Source organism: Vulpes lagopus, chromosome 9 (genome assembly GCF_018345385.1).
Source record: "Vulpes lagopus strain Blue_001 chromosome 9, ASM1834538v1, whole genome shotgun sequence".
In the NCBI taxonomy this organism is placed as follows: Eukaryota; Metazoa; Chordata; class Mammalia; order Carnivora; family Canidae; genus Vulpes; species Vulpes lagopus.
Genome location: NC_054832.1, coordinates 64,494,406 through 64,517,538, shown reverse-complemented (window position 1 = coordinate 64,517,538; position 23,133 = coordinate 64,494,406). Strand labels below are relative to the sequence as shown.

Sequence of the window (23,133 nt, the reverse complement as noted above, 5' to 3'; positions counted from 1 at the left end):
AAGTGAGGAGCAGAGAGGGAAAGCAGGCTCCTCACTGAGCAGGAAGCCTGACATTGGGACTGGTTACTGGGCCAGCTGGGCACCCCTCAGTGTTAATTTTTTTATAATCATAGTTAATTAAGTCTTCTGTGTTTTGACGATGGACTATTTTAAAAGTTAAAAAGCAATATAGTGTTTTATTATTGTCTATAATAATTTATTATACATTTGCTGTAAAGTCATAGACTCTCATTACATTTCCTTTCTTGTTTTTGTTTTACCAAATCATCTTTTTTATATTCAATAGTTTGGTTTTTCCTACAATTACTATCTTAATTTTGTTCCCTTTTTTCCCCTGATTTTCTATCATGAGAAGCAATATATCAGCTTCCCCCTCTTTTTAAGACCTCTTTCCTTGAGCACTATAACGTGCTGGTTTTAGAATGATCACTTTCTAAATCTAATGCACAGAATTGAATTCTCAACTGAATTCACTATCTAGAATCACATGATTTACTTCTTTCTTATTTCTACATATATTTTTTTAATTTTATTTATTCATGAGACACACACACACAGAGAGAGAGAGAGAGAGAGAGAGAGAGGCAGAGACACAGGCAGAGGGAGAAGCAGGCTCCATGTGGGGAACCCAATGTGGGACTCCATCCCGGGACTCCAGGATCATGCCCTGGGCCGAAGGCAGATGCTAAACCGCTGAGCCACCCAGAGATCCCCTACATATATTTTGCTGGAATACCTCTGCAGTTAACTTTCTAAGAAAGGATTTATGGTAAATAGATTTTCTGAATTCTTGCATTTCTGAAAATGATTTTATTTTACTCATATAATTGTTCTGAATGATACTTTAGCAAGGTACACAATTCCAGGTTGAACACAATCATCCTCTAGAACTTTGAAAGTATTGTCCCGTATGTTTTATTATTCAATGCTGCTGATGAGAAATCCAGTCATTCTGATTCTCATTTCTTTATAGAGTCCTTTTTCCTCTCTCTCATTCTCACTTGAAGATTTTGGTATTTTCTCTTTGTTGTCGATGTTCTGAAATTTCACAATATTATTGCATCTTTTTTCTTTTTTTTTTTTTTTTTAATTGCATCTTTTTTCATTTATCCTTTAGAATTGGGGATTCTTGCTCTTCAAGTGTATGAAAATGTCTTGCATTATTTTTATAACAATTTCCTCCCTTTTCTTTTCTTTCTTTCTGAGACTTTTACTGTAAGATATTCCTTTCCTGTTGACCTTCTATGTTTATTATATTCTTTCATTTTTTAGGACTCTTTCTTTTGTGTTCTACCTTCTGGGAGGGCTCCTAAATATCCTTCAGCTCCTCAGTTAGTTTTATTTTACAACCATATATTCAATTTCCAGGCTTTTTATTATTTCTCCATCCTTTCTTCTTAGCTCTTATTTTTTATAAAATAAAATTTTATAATGTATAAAATTTATAGTGTAACTTTTTCTCAAATTTCTTTAAGAATATTAACTAGGAAACATTAGCGTCCTTTCTCTGAATTATCTATTCCATCCATGGTCATTAAAAAGTTATGTATGGTTTCTCTATTTTACGTTGGAGACTTCCCTTAAATTTCTTAAGGTGACCTATGTATAAATGGTGGCACTCTCATAGTTAAGAATTAGGTGATACAAAGCTGGCTGGGAATTATCTGTAATGAACAAGGACCTTGTCACCAAGCAGCCTTCCCTTTGGGGTGATCAGATCACAGTAGTGAGACTACTGTGGGGATACTCATCAATGTCAAATTACAGAGAACTTTTCTGTGACACGATTCAATTTCAGTTGAGGAAAATATATGTATTAGTTTGTTAAAGTTGCCAACACAAATTGCCATAGACTGGATGGTTTAAATAGAAATTTATTTCTCATGTCTCCAGAGGCTAAAAGTCCAAGATTAAGGGTCAGCAGGGCTGATTTCTTCTGAGGCCTATTTCCTTGTCTTGGAGATGGCCATCTTCTCCTTGTGCCCTCACATGGTCTTTCCTCTGTGTATGTTTTTCTTAATCTCATCTTCTTATAAGGACACTAGTCATATTGGATTAAGACCCATCCAGACAACCTCATTTTACTTTAATTACTTCTTAAAAGGCCTTATCTCCAAATACAATCACATTCTGAGGTACTATGGGTAAATAACTTCAACATATGAATGTTTTGGGGATGCAACTCTGCCAATAACAACATACCTGGGATCCCTGGGTGGTGCAGCGGTTTGGTGCCTGCCTTTGGCCCAGGGCACGATCCTGGAGACCCGGGATCAAATCCCACGTCGGGCTCCCGGTGCATGGAGCCTGCTTCTCCTTCTGCCTATGTCTGCTCTCTCTCTCTCTGTGTGTGACTATCATAAATTAAAAAAAAATAAAATAAAAAAAAATAACAACATACCTTACAAATGTTTATTTCTTTGCTTTTTGCCTAACAGGTAGATATTTGAATGTTCAACATTCTCCATAAGGATGAGAAAGGTTGGTAGAGGGGTTAACTCTTCCATATATAGACTTTCAAGTATCCTCCTTTTTTTGATCCCCTTTCTCCCTCCTGCTTTTGGCAATATTTGGAGTTTCTAAGTCCTAAGTCCCTCCTGGGTTCCCTCCTTCCTCAACTGCCTGCTCCTTTGTGTGCCTTCTGCAATGGCTTCCTTACCTCTTACACCTCTGATACAAGTCATGTTCTCTGTTCTCTGTTCTCCTTCCTCAGATAACCCTTTGCAGGCCCTTTATAGTTGTGTCCTCTGCCTTGTTTCCTTAGATACCACGTCACCTTCTCTGCTCTCCTTACTTCAGAGGTTTATTAAATCCTCTTACCTGCTTCTGGTCCTCATCCTATTCTCTTTATCATTTTGGGCTTATACTATCATTTTAATGGGATCTCAGAGTGAGAGGAGGTAAACATGATGCATTTTGGAACAACTTCTCTGAATAAAGAAGTAGAGATATGATTGTTAGAGAATAGACTGGAGGGGCAAGGAGGCAGATAAACAATTTTTGGTCTTCAGGTCATTACCACTGGGCCCGTAGCATGAACATCACATCCCAGTGATGCCAGGAGCTGTATAAGACAATGGCAGGGTCTCCTATGATTGCTCCAGGAGCCTGGGACACTACCTGTGAGTAGCCATACTCCTGTTTAAAGATTTGTAGGGGCAAGGGCTTCCTTTCAGTTGCCCATCAGTCAATAATCCTCCCAGCATCCAGAAATCACTGGGTGCCTCATCTCCTTTGATCAGAAAACAGCAAAGATTGTGTTACCTGTCCGTTTATTTTTTTAAAAGTTAGGAAGTAACTAACTCTGGGAAATGACTCAGAGCAACAGAAAAGAGGCACGTTCTTCTTCTCTAACAAGCCCTTGCCTTGATAGACATGACTGACCTTTCTATTTACATCATAATACATTGAATTTTCTGTTTTAGGCTCCAGATAATGGATGGAGGGCAATGAGAAGAGGTGTGTGAACTTTCTGTCATGAAGGGCAATTTGCAGGAACTAATCATCTTACGATAGTGGGTCATAAGAAAGAAATCCATCAACTGAGCATCCTGCATAAGTATTTATATTCATGAACATTTCTTGACTCTAAAGAAAGATTTCTTAAAGAGCTCTCCTTGGAATGTTACTGGTGTTACGAAGGGAAAAAAAACAGAGGAGGGGGGATGTAAAGAAAGGCTGAACACATTTTTTACTGTAGAAATTTCTAGTATTTTAAAATATTTTTCCTGCACTATAAATATTCAAGTCTTCCTCATTTCCCAGACTTACTTGACCACAAAGCAAGTATATTGTGGGACTGGTTGGAAGATACAATAATTCAAGGCATTTTATGCAGAGTCCAGCTACACTTTCTTTGGCATCCAAAGAAAGTCCATGACTAGAGCCACTGAGTCATTTTCTACCACTCCTGGGGAAATGTTACAGTTGACACTTTTTACCCCTAAAGAGAGGGTTTCAAGGTATGGGAAGATGTCTATTTCCAATGCTTCTCAGGATTATCTGCCCTGGGAAGGGTCACCTGAGAAAGAGCTGTCTGTTTGTACACCTCCTAGTGAGGAGGAGTTGGTCTTCTTCTCCAGTCAAAATCTGTGGGCCTATCTTGCAAAGGAGAACCTTCTTTGGGTATGAACAGGCGGAAATGTTCTAGACAAAACTAATTGGGATGAGTGATAATGGGTTTTTCACTAAAAAAATATCAGTTACTCAAGAGGCAGGAGGCAGTGAGGGCTGTAAGGGTAGACAAAGATGATAAGCAGTCAACATTTAGGAGTTGTGGATTTCAAAGATGTTCTTCCTAGTTGTGGGTATAGACCTTTTTGGAACCTTGCTGCAATCTCTTTTCATCTCCAAGGCTCCTGTCATCCAACTGTGCAAAATGTGATGTTAGCTTCATTATGAGATTTACAGTTATTTTCTCTTGTGTGTGTGCTTATTTGTCTCTTTTCTGGCTCTTTGTGAGGTTACTAACCACTCTGTAGCCCGTAAAACCTGGTATACCACTTACATGTGGTGTTTGCTGTGGTTAGATTGAGTTTGTCCTACTTAAGAGGACTATGTTAATTCAAGGTGGTCTCACAATTGTGAGTCAACGAGCCCTTGAAAGGATGGTTATATGAAATCTAGTGTGGGAAAGAAAGGATCTGTCTCATTTGTGACACTCACTGTTCTCTTTTGAATGAATTTTAGAAGTTATCTGAGCAACAGTGTTCCTGAGATAATGAAAAAAGATCTTAATGGCCTCAAGCAGCAGTGAAGTTGAATGCTCCTATTCATATAAAGTTAAATATAGATACACATTTGAGCTTCACCTCATTTTCCAACTTGTTTTCCTTGTAGTTTAAGTCATGATCGCTGTAGAGTTCTATCTTGTGCTAATGTACTCTTCATAGCAACAACAATAATTGCAATAAAGGGATTTTTCAAATTTGCGTGGAGAAATACGATTATATAATCTGATAGATTTCTTCTATAAAAAGAGTTACTCAGCTTTTTGAAGCAGAACTATATCCGATTCCTGTTTATAATGGAATTTGTTCTAATATCTTACTTGAAGATTTCACTAAGAACAAAACTCTTCAAAGCAGCCTTACAAATAGAATTAAAAATGTTACCTGGCTCCCTGTTCCTGTGGAGACACACTAGACTTCTGATTCAGCAGTTGTCAGATTACCTCAATACAGTGTTTATTAACTCTATTCTTTCCTAGGTGGGTGACCTTTGACTAGTTATTTAAATTTCCAAAATTATTTCCTTATTGGTCAAGCCAATATAAAATGTTGCTTTCTTTATTTGTTCTCCTTAGGGTTATGGGATTAAATGAGATAGTAAATTCATGGCCTAGAATAGAAGAAGCAGTCAATAAATATTAGGTATTGTTGTTATGGGCTAATGATATGGTTGTTGTTACTGCTGAAGGCAGGGATTCTATTTAATCTCAGTTCCTTGGAACCTAGATTTAGCTCAGTATTTATTAGGCTTAATGTTTATTAAGGAAATAAAATAAATGTGATCACTATGATATTCTAATACCAGAGGTTTTTCAGCCACTCAGATGACTTAAGAAAAAAAAATTAGTATATTTTATCTTTTTAAGAGCAGTTTTAGGTTTACAGAAAAACTGAGCAGAAAGCACAAGGAATTCCCATATGCTTTTTCTCCCTCCACCTTAGTTTTCACCTTTTGTTGTCACTATTATTTATATCTTGTACTGGTATGCTACATTTGTTACAACTGATGAACCACTGTTGATCACTATTCCTAACAAGTCCATAATTTACATTAGGGTTCACTCTTTGTGTTGTACATTAGGGGAGTTTTGGGAAATGCATAATGCCATGGATCCACCATGACAATATCACAGAGAATCATTTCACAGCCCTGAACATCCCCTTGTTCCATCTATTCATCCCCCCTCCCTCCCTCCCTCCCTTCCTCCAATCCCTGATATTTTTCCTGTCCTTACGGTTTTGCATTTTCCAGAATGACATACAGTTGAAATCATACAGTGTAGCTTTTTCAAACTGACTTCTTTCACTTAGTGATATGCATTTCAGGTTTCTCCTTATCTTCTCAAACAAAGATACATTTTTACTTAGACATTTTTACTTTACTCATAATTCTGAGTTGGGAAATATGTTTGGCTGGTGTCACTCTACTTGGTAGATGTCTGCTCACTGAAGGATTATTTCCTGTGTTGAAACTTCTATTCTTACTCTCATCATTTATCCACTTAACTGAAAGTAGGTGTATTCAAAGGGGAATTTTACATTATAAGGAGGGGTTAAAAATAACAATAAATATTCATAATAAAAAATAAAATACAAGAATAAATACATCTCTTTCTCTTCCAAATCAGTAAGCCCCTCATTTCCTAATGGGAGCCTTCATGGCCCTGCAGGCTGCTATAGACTTCTCAGTTTCTCTAAATTTGACCTGGGGGACCATTTACATTAAACTGGCTGAGAGTTCATTTATTTTCTCCATACCCTAAATCTTCTCAGATGACCTTACTATTGTTCATTCTTAGTCTCTGCTCTAAGGCCAGACAATAGAAAATAATCATTCACCATAATTTTTTAAAATCCCTTTTACTCATCTGTTTCCCTGAATCAATCCCCACATGACCTCCCACATTCCTTTATTCAGTTAGAGGGAAAAGGTGGGGACAGGACAGGTATGGATACCTTCACACGGATACCCTATATGACCAGGCCTCTTCCAAATTTCATTTCCTTAATAATTTCATGTTCAGCCTGTTCCATCAAATACTCTGAGATGTAGTTTCTTGTGCAGTCCTTCAGCATCTTCTTACTTTCTTAATGTTTACACCTTTCAAGCACTTATAAACAGTATGTCTCTCCACTGCTCTAAATTTAGAAAATGCATAAATATATTTCTTTGACTCCTTCAGTGGCTTTTCTGGGCACTTGAACTTTTCTTATGGCTTTTTGTGAGGGGAGATGGGAAAAAGTAGGTTTTTCACTAGGCCTCCTGAAGCTGGGTCATTTAGATTTCTATAAAAGGACTGTCATTCAAAACAAGAGAGACACCTAACTCTGGGAAACAAACAAGGGGTAGTGGAAAGGGAGGTGGGCGGGGAGTTGGGGTGACTGGGTGATGGGCACTGAGGGGGGCACTTGGCGGGATAAGCCCTTGGTGTTATGCTAAATGTTGGCAAACTGAACTCCAATAAAAATTAAAAAAAAAAAAAAGAAAAAGGGCTGTCATTTTCCTCCTGCTTCTATTTCTATGTCTAATCACAGGGGTGGCTCCCGATCTTGGAGCATGGTGCCACTGATACCGCCATTCCCACATACACAGGTCACCTTCCTGGTACAGGGCCAGAGTGATGAGACTAGTCAGGATGGGGTTCAGAGCACCAGGAGGGGGATGGCTCAAAGCAGGGGTCTTGTGTGTACTTAAGTCTCAATTGCATCCCCAAAGTAATGGCAGGATCCCTGAAACCATGTCAACTATCTCCGACACTAAGCATCTTCTTTGGGCCAAGAATAAACATGAGAATGAACATAAGCAGTGACTGAAAATTGGGCCATGGAGGTCTTAAGTGAATACAAAAATATCAACCCATGTTTGTATCCGCTGGGATTGTATCAGAAATCTTTGGTGGTGGGGGGTGCTGAGAGGTGGTGGGAGGCTGGAGGTGGTGGGGGGTGGTGAAAGTGGCTGAGCAGGTTCTCAGCAACCAGCCACTGAGACTTCTCTCCTGTGGGACCTTTGGGATACTGCAGCAACTTCCCTTTAGGTCAAGAAAAGTGTAATAATGACTTCCCTTGTTTATGCTTCTTCTAGAAGCCTTTACTTTCCATATTTCTAATCTTACTGGGACCCTGCTAAGAAGCAGATGTTATTATCTACAATCCATAGATAAAGAACCAGAGGCTCAAAATGGGCAAGTAACTAGGCTGATGTCTCCCAACTGATATGTGGAGGGGTGCTGGGATCCCCAAAGGCCTCCTCTGTTCTCTCCTTCTCCTCTTTTTCACTCAAGCCTCCCAGGAGCCCTGGGGAGGGCTGTATGGGCTCATATGGTCTCAAAAGAACAAGCCCCATATTACCACCATGCTCCTGGTTTGTCTCTTTCCTAGTACTAAATACAAGGTGTGATTATGAGGAATATCACACTGCTTGTGTTCATATCATTCAAAAGAACACTAAAACATCTAGGCTCAGTGGGAACATACCCAAAAACTTACCTAGGTATTATCCATAGTTATTTGCTGTTTGCTCTTGGCTTTTCTTCTTTAATTTTAATCCTCACACCTCTTCTATATAAACTATGCTGAATATCCCATTCCATCCATCCTTTCCTGTCATTACCAGGGGCAATGAGGACAATCTACTAAAAAATGTGGTTATCTAGATCCTCAAAATAGATTCCAACCTCCCTGAACCTCTAGGTCTTGGAAACATTTATATGGCTGCTCATTCTATAACAGATGTTACATTGATGTTTATGCTTTACACCAGTTTCTAAATTAATATTTGCTATATGGAGTCCTGCTAATTAATATGTACCTTTCCTGAAATTTCATATCAGCTATTTGAAATGGGAGAAAGGCAGAAAGCAACTTGCAAATTTTGTGCATAATGAAGTGAAGAACAAGCTCACATAATGAAGACAAACAATTATACAACATTTGCATGATTCTTTTTTCTTACAACATGAAACAAGACACATGGACCTGATTAGCATGCTGTCTTTGCCGTGAGTTTTGTTTCTTACTTCCCCACATTTGGTGGGATTCTCAAAGCCAAGAGCGGTCATACTGTTTTGTCAAAGTTTTCTTATATTATCTGAGGGACTGTCAGGCAGCCAAGATCACCTTGCCAAATTCAACCTGACACAGGTGACTTCTGTTTCTGTGACCACCCTGGGGTTGTGTCCCTCAGCTGATACACATATACCCAGAGGAAGACCCCAGTTCAGGTTCTAACTACTGAAATCAACTGGCCAGAGACTCCTGAAATTCGTACTAGCCCCCAAAACATTTACTGAGCTTCTACTATGCCCTAGCTCCCATGCTAGATACTGAAGATAAAAATGAACAAGGACAATCCTGGCTGCCATTGAAGTATTGATTACCCATGGAGGAAGACACGTTAACAACATTTATGGTAAGCACTCTGTGAGTACAAAGAAGGGAGTCTACCTGACAGGTGGGAGAAGGAAGGTTTGGGAAGAACTCCACAGAAGAAACCGATTCAGGCAAGCTGGGGATTCATCCAAGGTGCTTGAGAGACTGCCAAACATCATGGTTAAGAGCCCACCTTCTATGTGATTCGGTAGGTCATATAAACTTTCTGTATCTCAGTTTCTTCATCTGTAAAATGGGGATAATAATAGGACTTACCTCATAGAGTTATTGCTGTGAGGATTAAATGAGTCATATACAAAGACCTTAGGATGGGTACTGGAACACATCACTTAGTTCATTATTTGAACTATGGCGGGAGCTGGAGAGGGAAATTATAGCCTCAAGAAATGTTAAGTGCAAGTAAAGGCAGGATGTTGGGCAGAGAGGGAAATCCAAATTGATCTCATCATTTTGTTGTGGGTGATGGGGCAGATGGTGAACATAGTAAGAAAGCAGTTTAGGATAAGAAGATGACAAGATTTAATTGGAAAATACTGAGACTAAAGAGCCTAGGGAATATTCAGATAGAAATATCTAACCAGCAGTTGTAACAGTTGTAAATAGGAGTGTGAACTCTGGATAGAAGTCTGAGCAGGGCTGGGAACTGAAATCCTTAACAAGAGGTTGAAACCATGGCTCAGAATGGTCTAGGAGGAACAGGATGAGAAGAGAAGCCAGGGAGGGAGCTGAGGATAGTCAAGATTTAAAAGGTAGCCAGAGAACATGGGGGAGACTGAGGAGAGGTAGTTCAAGAGTAAGAAGGAGAACCAAGAAAGAATGGTTTCATGAGGCAGAAAGCAAGAGAGCTCTTGAAGAAGAGAGCAGTCAGAAAAGTAAAATGCTACAAAGAAGTGCCATGATAAAAAGATCAAGAGAGATGCATTTGGTTTGGCAGCTCAATCAGGGGCCAAAGAGCTCGAAAAGTAAAAGTAACACTGAGAAAGCACAGAGACTTTAACTGCAGAGAGCAACCACCTCCTCTAGGGCCAGGGAAACAAAATGCAGAGGTGGGAGCCACTGGAATCCAGGCCTTTGGAGGAGAGGCCCCATGGAGCTGGGCTCTGGCCTCTAAGAAGGGCATGCTGCACAGCTGTGGCTGATACCTCTGGAACTCAGTGAAGCACCTCAGGGAGCTGGAATGCAGGAGAGGGAGCCCACTCAGCTAGAGCTGATGCCTTAGAATCTTGAAAGATGGACCCAGCAGAGAAGACACTGGGACATCTAAAGAGAAGGGCATGAAGATGGCTTTGGGAATGCTGGCAGAAGCAGGAGATAGAATCAACTACTTCATGGGGAGTGTAGGGCCATTGTTGGGGAGAGGCTGACCAAAACAGCACAAAAATGGGGAAAAACAAATCTTTTCCACCTCCCCCTGCCTGCCAGTCTCCCTATAGTGTCCGCTCTCAGCAAGACCAGAAGAAATCAGATGACAAAGGAGAAATGGAGTTTGCAGACTCCTGGTCCCAGGATCCCAAAGCAGAGTCTAGAAAGGTGGTTTGAGGCTGAGCAACTGGCTTTATATCTGCATAGTAACCTTCATGAGCAGAATTTTAATGGTTTGGAGGAGAGTCATCTAACAATCGGTTGAGAAGCAGAAATCAAGACAATAAATCAAGACCATTTTTCCAAAAAGTTTTGCTATAAAAGAGAGGAGGATAAAGTGGTAGGTAGAGGTAGATATAATGTTTGGGAAGATAATTTAATCATTTGTTTGTTTTTGTTTATTTGTTTACTAAAAAGGAAGACCCAAAGCAAGTTTCAACCTGAGCCCAAAGCAAGGTGAGTTCCAGACTGATGAGTAAAAGCATCTCAAGGAGATGGGAAAGACAGAACCCAGCGCACAGTTGCAGGGATTGGCCAAGACACAAGTAAGAGAACACCAATTCCTCTGAGAGGTGAAGATGTTGCACAAACACCAAAAAAATAAAACACCCACTTTGTAAGTGATGTGCTGAGTCTATTATCAAATGATTCAAACAGAAAACATCTCTCCTCTTTTCACCAAGGAGGTCTGTCAGGGCTTCACACAGATAATCACAGAGGCTTTCTTTGACCATCCTATCTAAAATTTTAACCCATCCTTCCCAACACACCTGAAAACCCTCTTTCTATTTGTCTTCCTTAATTAATTATCAATCTTACTTATCTCCAAAAGGCAGGGATTTTTGTCTGTTTTGTTCATTGTTGTAACCCAGGGTTAAGACAACGCTGGTACACAGTAGGCACTCAATAAATATTTGCTGAGTATATGAATGAATAAAATCCTCATGTGAGTATTTCTGAAACAGAGAATAGGATACATATATTAATCAACTAGTATTTAGACACTTTCTGCTGGGCCTTTGAGGGGACATAAGAAAAGAATATGGAGGAGTCTCTTCAATCAAGAATTTATAATATTTGAAGAAATGAAACAAATTAGCCCATATGGAAACAAAAAGAATGACTCATCCCTGTCTTCTTTCTTCCCAAACTGTACTTTCCCCTTCAGACTGGTCACCAACCATCCATCTCTCCCTTTCTTGAATCCCTGGAGACTCACAGTCAACAGCATCCTTTCTGCTCCCCAGCCCAGGCAGGGTTCAGTGCCTTCAATCAGTCAAGGTCATGAGCTCCAGTGGACAGAGTTCTTGGCCCCTCCTGGGAGTGAGATTAGAGGGTCTGGGACCACTGGTGCAGCTTTCTCACACCTGACACGTGTGTGTTTTGAAAGCCTCATCAGAGCTGACTTTGATGGGCAGCAGGAGCCCTCTAGGCAGCGGGCTGCCAGTACTGTCAGCCCAAATTGGGTGATGGGGGGTTGGGGGTCAAATAGCTGACTGTCAAGGTGTTAGAAGAGATCTCAGAGTGCTTCATAGATGCAAAGGATGAAAATCAGCAACACCAAATGAGCGTGTGCTGTTCTTAAAGGAAGCACTAGGTAATAGTGAAGTGCTCTGGACCATTTCCTTAAAATTCTACTTATTCTGTTTTGAGCAAATCCAATGTGTATGTACACATGCACATGCCACGCAGAAATGCAGAGACATCACACACACCCACAATACACAAACATAGGCAGAGACTGAGTGTGTGCGTGTAGACACACACATATTGCAAAGCTTGTCTTCTGCCAGAGAGTTTGGAGAAACAACTAAAAGAATAAACGAATGAATGGATGAAATTAATGTCTTATCTGTAATCACTTAACAGAGGATAAAATACAGTCAATGTCTACTCTCAATCCTCCCAGTTTGGGATCCCTGGGTGGCGCAGAGGTTTAGCGCCTGCCTTTGGCCCAGGGCGCGATCCTGGAGACCCGGGATTGAATCCCACATCAGGCTCCCTATATGGAGCCTGCTTCTCCCTCTGCCTATGCCTACACACACCTCTCTCTCTGTGTGATTATCATGAAAAAATAAATAAAATTAAAAAAAATCCTCCCAGTTTAAAGCAGTTTATTACTGAAATCAGAGTTTAAGATCCTTTTTAAAATATGCAAAAGTCTGAGGTAAAGCTTTTCCCAAAAGCTTTTGCTATTACTAGAGCTTATTATTTTAAAGGATCCAATAATTGGGGACTTTTTTCCTTTAAAAAAAGGAAATATCTCTGAAGAGAATGGCAGTGTGTTTACTAATAAACCATGCTGAAGCAGTAGAGTTGAGTTCATGGAAAGGGCACTGGACTGAGAGCCAATTGAACTGGTTTCCAATCCTGTCTTTTTACTATTGTTAAATACAACTGTATGCAAATTACCTCTACTCTCAGATTCTTAGTTTTCTCATTTATAATTGGATGGTGAGGTAGGAGAGTCTTTACTTATATATAGTGCATTTACCAGCCATACTCATCTATATCCTGTCCTAAGGCTTCCTAAAATAGAGAAAGCTGCTGATTGATTCTCACCTGGGTGGAAATTTTGCCCTACTCCCCAGAGGTATTTGTCAATGTTTGAAGACATCTTTGGTTGTCCTGACTGGCATCAGGTGGGTAGAAGACAGGGATGCTGCTAACCATCCTTCCATGCACAGGACAGGTCTCACAACAAAGACTTATGCGGCCCAAAATGTTGAAAGTGCCAAGGTTAAGAAATCTTGCTCTTGAGCAAACAGTATCTCGTACTTTTAAGCCCTCTCCTTATTGGTAGACTGACAGATATCTATCCACCCAATGTATGGGTAGATAACTATAATAAAAAAAGTATTCTCCTGTAATTCTTAGGTTGAAGTCCTAACCCCCAGTGCCTCAGACTGTGAGTATATTTAAAGATAGGGTCCTAAAGAAGAGGTAATTAATTTAAAATGATTCTACTAGGGTGAGTCCTAATCCAATAAGCCTGCTACATTTATAAGAAGAGGAAGGGACACCAGGGATACACATACTCAGAATAAAGGCCATATGGTTGACACAGTGAGAAGATGACCATAGTCTGGCCAAAGAGAGAGGTCTCAGGAGAAACCAAACCTGCCAACACTGTGATCTTGGATCTTGGCTCTTGATCTTGGACTTGCCTCCAGAACTGGAAGAAATACATTTCTGTTGTTTAAGCCACATGGTCCATGGTATCTTGTTATGACAACCCGAGCAAACTAATACACCCATGACCCAAGTAACAAGAGGATTCTTTTCCAAAGCAATGGCATGCCCACAGAGAAAAGACCTTCAACCTGATATTATGGGTCTCCAGGATTATTGCCTACTTTTCTACATTAATTAAAGGGAACTGCCAATCTGTAAGCATTGGCCACTCCCCTACCCCTTACACACACACACACACACTCACACACACACACACACACACACTGCTTGAGATCAGCTTATTGTCTGTTTTTTATTTTATTTTTTTTTGTCTGTTTTTTAAATATGATAGAACAGCCAAATATCATTGGATTTTTGAAGAAATTCTACAACCTAAGAAAGAGACCAAGATAAACAAGCAAAATATGTAATGAAAGGAGCAGGCGTACTTTAGAAAAACACAGTTTAACTTTTAAAAAATCTTTAATATTCCTAAAAAGAGTAAAATATCGCATCAACAAAACACAAGTAGCTAATGCAGAAGAACTATTGTAAAGTGAAGGTAAGACTCTTCAAATATTTATTTATTCAAATTTATTCAAATAAATTGTGGATAAAATCTAATAAAATCACCAGGTAGTAGAACAAAGAAAAACTAAGGGAAAAAGTAGATAGATAGAGGATCAGTTCAGGAACCTCACATCAAATCAATGGAGTGACAGAGAAAGAAAACAAAGAGGAAGAATCATCAAGGAGTTACCACAAAGGATTTCCCAAAAGTCAAGGGACATGAGTGTACAAATTAAGATGCCAATCAAGTGTCCAAGGCAATGAGCTACCTGAGTCACATACATGCATATACACATCTAGGCTCAGCATTACAGAAGTTCAGTATTTTAATAATAAAGAGAAGATTCAGCAGGAAAAAGAGAATTTTAAAAGATAGTTATAAAAAAATAAAAACTCACACTACCATCAGACCTCTCATCAGCTACACCAAATCTGAGAAGACAGTGGAGCAAAGGTCTTCAAGGTTCTGAGTTAAAATGATTGTCAACCTTGAATTCCATACTAAACTAACAATCAAGGACTAGCATGGAAAAAGCCATGTCCACAAATGTGTAAAATGAAAAATACCACATTTCACACTTGTAAGCAATACCACCCTAAGATCCCTGCCCCATAGGAGCACAGTTCCTTGAAGATCAAAGTTTCCTCCTGGGCCTGGGACTTAAAAGAGCCAGACGGGGAGAACTGAGTTCAGATCTGATTTTGCATGGGCTCTGGTCTTCAGAAGTGTCTTCTTTGAAATTTCCTAAGGCCTCCTCCAGTGCCTAGAACCAGCCAGAGTTAGCAGAACCCTCCTGGGAGGCACCCTAGACCAGACCAGGATCCATATGGGCTGTGGTCTTCTCTCATTCCCTTTCTGGTACTCTCTTATCATCTACCGTACCCAAATGCCAAAAGGTTTCTTGAGGCCAAAGGCTGAAAGACCTTCTGGCAAGTGTAATGCTCAAGCTGTATAGTTCATAAATTCTTTCACAGAATCATGTGAGATTGGGCTGCCAGAATGGCAGTGACATGGTGATTTTGGGTGACTCTCAAATACTGGATACAGGACAAGTTCAACATTCAACACCAACAGACCCCTGGCTTAAGCTGCATGTGTGAGCCCATGCATCAACTCTTGTCTGGCTTTGTTTTATGATGCACCGACTCACGGTGGCAGCAGGTATCCCTTATTCTATGTGACCCTGACTGATGTTCTCTCCTGCCTCCATTGATGTGAGGACATCATGCTTTCCCAGGTCAGCTAAATCTATGCCTGATGAGAGATAGATCTTTCTTGTGCGAGTGAGGCCTTTTTCCTTATTCCTCCTATAGTCTTCTCTGGTGGTGACAATGAATGGAAGGTGGGGTGCGGTGAACATTAACATTACCACTTTCTAGGATGTAGTGGTTCTACATAAAGAATTCAAGAGAAGACAAATTTGAAAGATGTATTATTCTATATTTATGTTATAAAATTCCAAGGGGTAAACTCATCATAACCAGAACACAAATTATTGTTCACATTTTCCTGAATATCCTGGATAAGAACTGCATTTGTGGTCATCATCAATGAAATACAGCAACAACCTTTGAGGGAGTCATTAGAAGTCATGTGGCTTGATGGATGAAATAGCATAATAACTAATAATAACCAGCATTCAATAATGGTATTGCAGAAATACAGATCTATATTGCTTCAATGCATACAGTTTCCCACATGAACTCTTTGGTATCTTGAGTAATAGTAGTATTGTTATTGTTTTCTCATGGTTGGAGACAGGAATAATGCACTTGACGATAGAGAATAAAGAAGAATCTTCACATATACTGATTGAATATTAATTATATAAGACTCTTGTCTAGTATTCTAATTAGATCCAACAAAACACAAAAAAAGATCCAACAAAACACTATATTTGACATGTACCCATGAATTTTATAATACTTTTTAAATAAAATTATTTATGTAGAAAGGAGCCTCACAAAACTTATTTGCTTGAAGCCCTATATACCTAGAGGTAGCCCTATTTTTATTCCTTTTTTTTACATTTTTATTTATTTATGATAGTCACAGAGAGAGAGAGAGAGAGAGAGAGAGAGGCAGAGACATAGGCAGAGGGAGAAGCAGGCTCCATGCACTGGGAGCCCGATGTGGGATTCGATCTTGGATCGCGCCTTGGGCCAAAGGCAGGCGCCAAACCGCTGCACCACCCAGGAATCCCCCTATTTTTATTCCTAGAGGAAATTATTTGAGGATCTGATTTAGCCCATCAAGTAAATTTAAAAACAAAAAATAAAAAACCAAAGTCCAGAGATCCAGGATATAGGAGATTCAACCCAGAAAGACAAGCCAAGTCTCAAAATACAAATATGAACAGAAATGTAGATCTGAAGAGAATGGGGTGTTTCTGGGAGACAAAAGAGCACTTGAAAAACAACTAATGTAACTTTAAAATTTTGAAATGAGAAAATGACAAGAACAAAATTGTGATATAAACAACAAAAAGGTCAGGGGAACCTGGGTGGCTCAGTCGGTTAAGCATCTGACTCTTGATTTCAGCTCAAGTCATGATCTCAGGGTCGTGATATTGAGCCTTACATGGAGCTCCATGCTGCTGAGCATGGAGTCTCCTTATGATTCTCTCTCTGTCCTCCTCCCTTTGCCTCTCCCCCTCATGGAAAAACAAAATGTTGGGGCACCTGGATGGTGCAGCCTATTGGGCATCTGACTCTTGGTTTTGGCTCAGGTCATGATCTCAGGCTTGTAGAATCAAGCCCCATGTTGGGCTTTACACTCCAAGAGGATTCTCCTTGGGATTCTCTCTCCCTCTCCCTCTCCCTCTCCCTCTGCCACTCCCACTCATGCTCTCCTTCAAATAAATAAATAAATCTTAAAAAAAACTAACCCAAAAATCAAAATGGTGATAAGAGGAAATGTAATCATTGTCTTATACTTGGCTCTACACTAAACCACATTTACTTAATCACACTTAGGTAAATGTAACCCATTGACTATAACCTTTTATAAAACAGAATGTAAATTTTACCAACTTTAGCAACACAGACATAAAAACTCAAATGATGGAAACTGGGAAGTGAGAGGGGTATAGGAAAGAGTGGGGTGCCAATGGCTTCATCTTTTAAAGTGTGAAGCCAAGGATTATAGTGTCATGATAAATTTAGAAATAAAATGGTATACTTCCTGCAGTCACAAAGTTATCCCATGAAGAAACTAACAATAATGGTAAGACTATATTGGGAGGCTGTTTAGGGAGATGATAAGTCTAATGAACTAAATTTGCATATATTAGAACACTAGATACAAGATAATGTCTAAAATTGAATTCAGCAAGAGATTATCTTCTACCGAGTGGGATCTGAGATGCAATAAGGGTAAGAAACTTATTTTTCAATACAAATATTTTAAAACTATATAAAGCATTTCTTTGTTAAAAATAAGTTTTAAGGGCAGCCCCAGTGGCTCAGTGGTTCAGCGCCGTGTTCAGTCCAGGGCATGATCCTGGAGACCCGGGATCGAGTCCCACGTTGGGCTCCCTGCATGGAGCCTACTCCTCTCTCTCTCTCTCTCTCTCTCTCTCTTTCTCTCTCTCTTTTTCTCTGTCTCTCATGAATAAATAAATAAAATCTTTAAAAAAGTAAGTTTTTTTAAATGTAATTTTTTATTGGATTTCAATTTGCCAACATACAGCATAACACCCAGTGCTCATCCCGCCAAGTGCCCCCCTCATTGCCCATCACCCAGTCACCCCAATCCCCCGCCCACTTCCCCTTCCACTACCCCTTGTTCATTTCCCAGAGTTAGGTGTCTCTCATGTTTTGTCACCCTCACTGATATTTTCACTCATTTTCTCTCCTTTCCCTTTATTCCCTTTCACTAATTTTTATATTCCCCAAATGAATGAGACCATATAATGTTTGTCCTTTTCTGATTGACTTATTCCACTCAGTATAATACCCTCCAGGTCCCTCCACGTCGAAGCAAATAGTGGGTATTTGTCATTTCTAATGACTGAGTAATATTCCATTGTAACATATATCACATTTTCTTTAAAAGAATAAGTTTTAAGTACAAAGTAAACTAAAGTATGATGAATGGAAAAGATGATTTTAAGATTCTTTTCATATCTAAAATCCAAGGGAAGTGCTTCCAAAGCTTGAAGTCCACTCAGGAGGAACCCTGGAATATTTCCCTTCAGAATGACTATCTGAACAGAAGCTAGTCTATGCCACTGGGAATCTCACAAACATTCTTTTTTATATATGTCAAATTTCCACTCCTGACCTTATTTTATCTTCTTAGTAGCTCTACAAATAAATTATTATAATCATCTGGGTTTTAGAGATGTGGTTCAATGAAACTAAATTAATTTTCCTGAGTTACATGAGCTTTTAAATTGCTAGAATGCAGTTGAACGTATGGCTTCCTTGTCACTCTAAGTTCTCTTTTTTCCCCACCATTTCATGCCTCTTGCTAGGCAGAAAGAGAAAAGTAAGAAAAATTCTCTGCCCAGGAGCCAATTCCCCAGTGAGGAGTTTATATAACTGCACTTGCCCTGTGATTATAGGTTAGCTCCTCTGGGAATCTGATGAAGCCTGGCAAAAACTAGCGTTCTTCTCTACTTGGGCTCATGAACATTGGCGATCTGTCAGCACACTTCACCAAAGCTTTGGAGAGCTCATCAAAAAATTTGGAAAGGCTCATCTAAGCGACTGGCACAACATACCCTACAGCATCCAGAGGGCCCTGGCTACAACCATTTGGACTCCTTAAGCACTTTCCTTTTGAACCACCTCATTCTTTTTTGACATCTTTTGTAAGTCCCAAGTCATGGTGATATACTCCTACATTTCTTTCTCAAGCTGCAATGAGAATGTTTCCAGGACAGGTGGCTGTCAGGAGTGGGGGACCCCAGGATGGTTCTGGGTGGGATAGAGAGCATGCCTGCCAGAGAGAACTTCACAATACCTGTCTTTCCAGGGAGTGCTGGACCATTCAAGTTACCTGCATCAGATTCCTGCTTGGTGCCGCAGGGCTACAGAGTATCTAAAGATGGTATGTTTCATGTTAATGTAACGACAGAGTCCCTGACCTATGGAAACTCCATGAGAAACTGGAGACAGCTTATATAAATTTCCACTGAAAGTATTTTTTATTTCAAGTGACTCTGCAAAATTGGAAACTGCAGTCTCATAGCAACTTTGTGAAGTCATTGTAGTCCCCTGGTACTTACTGGATTCCTTTTCCTTCCTTCTCTGAGTGTTCCCCTATCATTGCCCCAAAGACTGGCTTCCCAGAGATGGACTCCAAAATGCACCCTCAATTTGAGTCAGAACAATACTGCCTCTCCAGATTTCCTCCTCCTTCCCTCTTTCTTCTGAGCCACATTTAAGAGACAGGACACTTAACTTGATAACTAATGGTACTGTATGCTATATATTGATGTATTGTCCCTCCCAGTAACACATTTGAAACCTGTAGGAGGCCTTCAGTCCCTAAGTCTAAGTGCTTGACAGATGCAGGGCTATGTGGGCCATGGCAGTTCTAATGATGTAGTGGCTATTTTGAAGCAAATTATTCTGAACTCTTCAAATCACCTCTAAGAGGCAACACCTGATGTCACCAATACAGAGTGCCAGAGTCATCCTGAGGCACACTATGAATGACATGGACCACTATGCTTCATTGTAGTAATATAGAATATTGTTCTTTGGCCTCTACATATTTCTTTACATTTAATATTATTTCAGTTTCATAGTCAAGTCTCTTTGGCCCCACTAAGACCCAATTCACCAAAATTACACTATTTAGTAAAATAAACTCAGAGTATTGATAGTGATCTCCTCCATACTCCAAAGAAATAAGTGTACAATTTTCTTGACATGTGGACTTATATTTTTATGTTCTTAAAGGTATTCAAAAAAGACATAAAGGTAATACATTCAAAGGCTCAAATTCAGACTTAAGAAAAACAAGAAATAAAAAGGTAGTGAAATAAGTATGAAGAAAAGAGTAAGTTACATATAAATCTAACAGAATCATTTTTCATATTAGGCTTGTATATTATAAATGAAACAGGAATCAAACAATGTTTTAAATAAACATATGGGCTCTGTCTTTTAGTGGCTAGGATATATAAACTTAGTCTAAATTTCTTGAATGGATATGCAATATACTATTTATAACATTTTCTCTGTCCTACTTAACTTATGACTAATCCTAAACAATTAGAGAGTCAGATGGCCAAGTATTTAAAGAAGCAAACATCCCAAACAAATAGTCATTTCTAACTGAAATCCGGAGCCCCAAGCCCCTTTAGATACATGACTATGGAGCCACTCACCAGTAGCTACAAAAGAAAGCTGCAAAAAGAATCCTACAGAATCCTGCAGTTTGAAAATAAGGAAAAACAAAGGCGCCTTAAGATGTGAATAGCATAGTCATCTGGTGGGGGCCAGAAGGACTCCCCAGACATCTCTAATAATTTCAAAAGCAATTTTCAATTTTCTGTATACCTCATGAAGTTCTACCATGTAGACCCTTCTCTTGAAAATTTAGGAAATAAAAACCTGCATTGACTGCTGATATTTTATGATGCCAACATCCCTAAAACCTCTCAACACCACCTCCCCCACAAGAGAAACCTTTTATAAAGCAAGGCTGGGTCTGCCCCCAAAGCCTATCATTTCACTAACACTTAAAAATATTTTCTCAACATTCTCAAGCAGTGCTCAAAATCGGCCTGATATATATAGAGCCTCCTTTGTGGAATAACAAGATTATTTTTATCATTTTCCGATTCTCAAAAATCTGACCTGTCACCAAAGAACTTCTAAAAATATCAGGACGATAATGATATCCTTCGTCATTTCCCTCCTAGCTAATGGCTGCATTACTAGAGCTGGGTTTTTATTTATTTTCTGAGGGTACTCTCTGATCACAGCACTCATCATTTCATTGCTTCAGGATGTGGGACAGAATAGCTATCTTGGGAAGGTGGCTGATTTTTCCTCCACTTTTAAAGACAAGGTGTTTTAGCAAAGCATTCAGCTCAATTCACTCTCTGCCTATCTCTTAAATCACATTTTTGAGTTGGAAGTATATTGGAATGGATCCTAGAAAACAAATGCTGACTGAGGAGAAGCATTTTGTTCTTTTACCACAGTCAATTCAATTCAGCAGCATCATTACTGAGTGCCTACTATGTGCCAGGAATATAAAAATGAATAAAATACTCCTCAAATAGCTCACAAGTTACCAGGGTAGACAGTCCCACTAACAAATAACAATAGTATGCTATGATAAGAGCTATAATTTTATTGTTGTTTGTGTAAGCCTACAAGAATAAAAACAACAGTAAGAGAGCAACAAATACTGCCTAGGGAAATCAGAAAGGAAATGGGAAGCCAAATGATGTATTAGAGATAGATCCCAAAAATCTCTTCCTGTTCAGAGATTCTGTCCCAATCTTTATATATATGGAACTGGGAAAAAAGTCCTCCCCCAATTATTCTTGGGGGTTCATTTTGGTGTCTTGGTTCCTCATGCACAACTTGATTACCTAATCATTGCTCTTGCAGAGCCGTGAATGAAGAAGTGTTGCAATTGTAAATGCCTCACATGGAGAGGACTCCTTACTCAAATGATGACAAATTCTATTTTCAGATTTGGCAAGATACTTCAATATGTTGTCAACGATTGTATTGTCTATTATGTTGTCAACAGGTCTTCCCATACTTTGGCTGTAGGTCTGGGAAGGACAAGATAAAAGACACTTCCAAGGATGGACAAGAGTAGGCCCCTTGTTCCAGTGGCAGAAGGCCAGGGCCAGAGGAGAGTGAGAGCCAGTAAAGGACTGTCTTCATAGAGACATGACAGTGGAATCTAAAAATAGTGACAGATGGTATATTAAGTTTTCCTTTTCTCTATAGTAAAATTTGTCAAATATCATTATCCCATGTTGTTTTATTAATAAGTACTGGTGGATAAAAAGAAGGCTCTATAAGCATGGTTTGCAGTAGAGTGAACTAAAGCAGGCTGTAACAACATCAAAAAAATTCTTAGGAGATGGCCAGAGGTAAAGGGGGAAAAACCAGGAGAAGGGTGAGACTTGGGTGGCACCCAACTGAGTAGCAAGAGAGAGACCTGGGATCCCAAGTGTTCCTTTTATAAACTCTCAACAAAGCCTCCTGCCTTCAGTCCTGCTCAACACCCTTGCCTTCATGGATTCCCTGTGTTTAAGGTTCTCTAAGCCTTTTCAAGGTTCTGCCTCAAAATTGGCTTGCTTTTTTTCCTCATTGCTTCCTGTTGGCTTCTCTTTCCTGTAGATAAGCAGCTTTCAACTCTCCCTGGTCTACTCAGCATGTTACTGCCCTTCCATTTGCTTTCCAGCTTCCAAAATCGAGTTTTTCTCTCTCACCATCTCTCCTTTCTCTTTTTCTTGTAGGTTCATGCATTTTAAATTCCTTTACTGTGAGGTTTTGCACAGGCCTGGAGATGAATGCATGTGTTCAATCTGTGGTTTTCTTTCTCAGTATATTTTATTTATCTACTTGTTAACATTCTGTTTACTTGAAAATAACATGACACAGGACCTTGCTTATAATTAGCACTAGACCCCTAAAAGAGCTTATAAAATCAAGACCCTCAGGTTGGAATGAACTGTAAAGGTCAACCTGTCTGAGCTCTCATCAGATGTTTAATCTAAGAAACTCCTTAGCTTGCCTGATACAAATTTATTGAGTAAAAATGCGTAAAGCTAGGTTATGATTTTGCATATCATTATGTATCATACTTAATAATACTAACAATAGCTGCCACTTATGATATACTTTCCATGTGCCCCACCCTGTGCTAAGGGGCATTCATGCCTCCCCACAATCCTATGCGGGAAGTATTGTCATGGTC

General features: G+C 39.5%; 1 protein-coding gene and 1 pseudogene across 16 annotated transcripts in view; one reads left to right on the top strand and one right to left on the bottom strand.

Moving 5' to 3' along the window:
- The window catches only part of CRH (corticotropin releasing hormone), a 178,547-nt gene that overhangs the window by 8,085 nt on the left and 147,329 nt on the right, over positions 1-23,133 (bottom strand). The window contains exon 1 of one of the 16 annotated variants that reach the window (XM_041769134.1): positions 2,203-2,263. The exons of the other annotated variants lie outside the window; for them this stretch is intronic. The gene's annotated coding sequence lies outside the window, so the exon portion shown is untranslated. Of the gene's footprint in view, positions 1-2,202; positions 2,264-23,133 lie in introns of those variants that run through there. 16 annotated transcript variants of the gene reach the window in all.
- LOC121498621 overlaps positions 1-23,133 on the top strand; it is a 136,575-nt pseudogene that overhangs the window by 4,805 nt on the left and 108,637 nt on the right.